The following is a 4,397-nucleotide window of genomic DNA, read 5'->3' as shown; positions in this document are numbered from 1 at the left end:
TGTTTGGTTGCTAGGTAACAGGGTCTTTAATGTCTATGATGTCATGGTGGCTTTCAGAGTTGAACTCCTGAATATGACGGTAAACATTTGGATTGAACAAAAATGGGATTGAAGCTCATGCTAAATCCTGATGTCAATGCTGAAAAAACCTCCTCCTAGATTCTGGTTGTTTGGAGAAGTCCTCCTCTTCCAAGAATTCCTGAAAAAAGCCCTCATTTCTCCTGACAAATCTTCAAAGACACTTTCTGCTTTAGTTTAGTCCAAACTTGCTTTATGCTGACAACATTTACAGCTTGAATCCATCTGAAGAATCCAAGGAAACAAACCAATCTAAGTCTGCATTCCTGCCACTTCAGAACCAACAAAGCATGTTTCCAGGACGCTGACTTACCAATAGAACTTGGGATTTCCTTTGCAGAATCCTTCTCCGTGTGTTTTCCTTTGTTTTTCTCCCCAAAACCTAAAAAAGAGATTTTTGCTGAGCTGCAGAACAAACGTCTGACTGCTTTAACCGCCGTTGATGGTTTGTTGTGTTTCCCTCTATAGCTGCTATGGTCTTGGTATGGTTGCTAGGTAACGCTGTCTTTGATGATGATGACGTCAGAGTGGCCTCTAGAATGGACTTTTTTCTTGTGGAACCAGGAGCTGTAACCTTTAGGGCACTAGGACCCAGAAAGAGCTCCAGGCAGTGACGGTGTCTCTATATTTTGTTTTCTCTTTTGACTTTAACATTCCTCATGACATGGTTCAAGGCAAAATATTTACTCCTACTGTAATAAATCAGCTGTGGCTTGAATGTCGACGTCTGTGGCTCAAACACTAACAAAACGCATTCTAGATTTGGTTATGTACTCAGCCACAGAGGAGTACTCATGCCCGATTACCCAGCTATACAGATCGGGGTTCGTTTCTAATTGTTTAACGACGGCTAACCGAATTTTTCTGTGGCTGTTTTGGGATCCGCTCACAGCCTGAAAGATGGCCCTAAAGTAACAATTTCCATCTCCTATGATTCTTTCGTTGGTGCAGGGGGGCCCCAACAAACCAATGGGTGGAGCAGGTGGGGCATTGAAATTTTGGAACCCAATATTTAACATTGAGCACAGAGACTGGCACACATCCTGATTTAAAGGGTTAAAATAAAAAATTTCCTGCTCAGGCTCACTAAAAATTACTTCCTGTTCCTCCACAGGAAGTAAGCACCAGCTGGCTCTGATGGGACGTTCCGTTTCAGTTCTGCAGAAAAGGAACCGAGCTCCTAAAGAAGGCAATGATCCAACCTTTGAGCAGCAGCGGTGACCTCACACTAACATGGAAATAAAGATCAGATCACCCCCCCCCCCCCTGTCCCGCATCAACAGGAAAAGGGGTTTTTACTCCCAGAAGATGTTGGTGATGTCAGAGTCCAAAACACCAGCGGCGCCAAGATCAGCACAAATGACCAGGACACGCCCCTCAGCGACTGCCGCAGCTTCAGCATCCCAACCCCGACGATGCCGCCGCCCGACCTCTGCAGCTCCTCTTCCTCCTTGTGTTCCTCTGGGTTTGAGGGACAGAAGGAAACACCAGAACATCAGACCAGAGGAGCGCGGAACAACCTGAAGACGCTGGAAGCTCCTCCCACCTGCATCTGGCTTCCTGGTTCAATGTAGTTCCTCGCCGAGAATTTTAGTGCCTCGTCGATCATGATGACAGGAAGCGACAGCTTCAGGACCACCACCCACTGAGTCCAGGAGAGAGGCACTAAAAACGTGGTCAAACGTTTGTTGGAACGTACATGCAAGACAATTAAATAAAATGAAACTCACCATCAAAGCCCATTTGCTGTGCAATGCCACTCCATAACTGTTCTCTTTTGTCCAGATTTTTATAATCGCTTTCGCGTTTGTCGTACAGTTCTTTGTGCTTGGACACCAATGAGACCAGCAACTCCACATTCATCGTGCCCTGCATCTTCTTTGTCTTCTTCGCGGCTGTGTAGATGCAACTCGGCGTCTGTCTTCTTCGCTGGTATGTGTGCTCAGCAAGGCAGTTTTGTGTTTGAGCGCCCCCAAGTTGTGTTTTAACTGTAACTTCAGAAGCTCCAGACACGTGTGCAAAAGCTAGATTTCGACGCGAGGCGTCAAAAAAAAAACGAACCCGAGGCGTTTTTTTTTTTTGACGCTTTGACGCGTGGCGTTTTTTCGCGTCGGTGTGCACACTCTCATTGGTGCCCTTTGTTTAGTCACGAGGCGAATTTCGCCGGCGATTTTCGCCGGCGAAATTCGTCCCGGTGTGTACCGGCCTTAACAGCCACATGTCAAAAGAAAACGTGAAATGAAAATATGTAGAGTCCGAGCAGATCTGGACGCAATGTTGTCTGTCCAAGTGGGGCTACTGTAGTGTGACGTCAACGTCAGTCAAAAGGACCCCGAACGGTTATTGCAGGGGGGGCTGACCAAGATGGCGGCTTGAGCAGACGCTACTTTTCAACCTGTTGCGCCAAACTTTGAAAAATACTGCGGAAAGCTACTAATTAAACGCTACTTGCACATTTCTTGCTGTTATAATCAAAAGAGGAAATCATTTTACTGTCCAATGCCATCTCGAGAGCGGAAAAAAGCCTCTAAGGAGAGCAAAGCCATGGCTAACAACATTAACAGCGGCGGTGCCGTTAGGGGTGCAGGACACGACTATACTCTGAAGACAAATCCTGAACAAAACATGATCATCCCGGATGAAGAAGATTTTCCAGCCCTGCCTATTTCAGCTGAAGGGACCCCATGTAAAGAACCAGCTTTCAAAAAAACACTACTGGCAACACCGCAAGGTGAGGTGAGAAGCAACAGCGCTGGTAACAACGATGTCATTGATGTTCTTTCAAGCCCGATTAACATCCGCCTTGACGCCATGGAGAAATTAATCAATGACAATTCGCTCAAGATTGAGGGCCTAAAAAAATCCGTTGACTTTGCTTTTGAAGAAATAAAAGATGTAAAGACGAGAATGGACATAGTTGAAAAGAAAACAAACAGAGATGAAGCTACTGTTCTGCGGCTGCAGGAAAGACTCCTGGAGTCTGAACGCTACTCAAGACGATGGAATTTAAAATTATATGGAGTTCCGGGAACAGTGTCCAGAGAAGATGTGAGAAGAGAAACCATCAACATTTGTCAAATGATTTTCCCGGAGGGAAAACAGAAGCTTCCAGATGTGATCGACGCTGTGCACCGTTTGGGAAAGCTGAAGGAGAACGAGAGGGATCATTCTCCAGTTTTCATCCAGAACATACAGAGATGCCGTGTGGAAAGCCGCAATAAACAATCCCATCCTGAAGGAGCGTCATCTCCGCTTCACGGAGGACCTGTGCCCAGCGGACCGGGACACCAGAGCAGCGCTTTGGCCCTTAATACAAGCAGCAAGAAGAGAAGGGACAATCGCCCGAGCCTATATTAACGGTAAAGAAGTGGGTCTTCCTGAGAACTCAGACCCTCAGAAATGACTGCATCCTGAGCAGCTTTTGCTGTTAAAGTCTTGAGGAAAACACACATTTTGTTCTGATCTCACGTGTTCTGCCGTTTATTTCTTTAAGCCATGTTGACAGTTAATTACATTGAGATGTTATAATAATAAGTTGGCAGCTGAAACAAGTTCTGAATGTGAGATATATTTGCTCTTTTTTTGTATATTTTAATTTAATTCTTCAAAGTGGCGTAAAGGTTATTTAAAATATTTTTTCCCCACTCTAAGTGCAATTTGGCGCACAGATTGAAAGTAACAACACTCCTATTTACTCAGATTTATTTTTCTCTCTTTTTTATTTTAAATCTTGTCTTTATCTTTAGGTTCTTTAAATGTCAGGGGATTAAGAAATGCCATGAAACGTAAAGCGCTGTTTCTATTCGCTAAACAATTGAAAACAGACTTTTTTTTCTTTCAAGAATCACATTCTACCAGTAATGATACTAACTTCTGGAAATCTCAATGGGGTGAAAGTTCATTTCCATCACATGGTAGTCAGCATTCAGCTGGAACTCTCACAGTTAAAAATACTTTTGAAGGTGACATTCTTCTGAGCAAATGTGACAGTCAGGGTCATTGTGTTTTTCTAATAATATCCACTCAAAATAAGATCTTTATTACTATTAACATATATGGTTACAACTCCAAACTTGAAAACGTTGAGCTCCTTTCTTTGATTGAAAATGATGTAATTTTTGGTCTAAACAAATTTCCTGATTCAATTATTATAATAGGAGGGGATTTTAATATAGCTTTAAATAATCAGCTGGACAAATGGCGATCACCACGTGCTCTTTCTTCTGATAGTCCCTTACATTCATTCATGCAGAAATATAACCTGAAAGACGTCTGGAGAGAAAAATTCCCATCAGATTGTGTTTTCACTTGGAGTAATA

General features: G+C 43.6%; 1 long non-coding RNA gene across 1 annotated transcript; it reads right to left on the bottom strand.

Annotated features, from left to right (window-relative positions):
- Positions 1-1,352: 1,352 nt before the first annotated feature.
- Positions 1,353-3,813, bottom strand: LOC144988389 (uncharacterized). Its single transcript, XR_013652302.1, has 2 exons — positions 1,625-3,813; positions 1,353-1,539 (listed from the first exon to the last, which is right to left on the bottom strand). It is a non-coding gene; the product is annotated as an uncharacterized LOC144988389 (long non-coding RNA).
- Between the last annotated feature and the right edge of the window lie 584 nt (positions 3,814-4,397).

The sequence above is a fragment of the Oryzias latipes genome, chromosome 2 (assembly GCF_053564925.1).
Source record: "Oryzias latipes strain Hd-rR chromosome 2, Olatipes_Hd-rR_3.1".
Taxonomy (NCBI): domain Eukaryota; kingdom Metazoa; phylum Chordata; class Actinopteri; order Beloniformes; family Adrianichthyidae; genus Oryzias; species Oryzias latipes.
The sequence above is the reverse complement of the archived record's forward strand: the minus strand, read 5'-3'. Positions and strand labels throughout refer to the sequence as shown.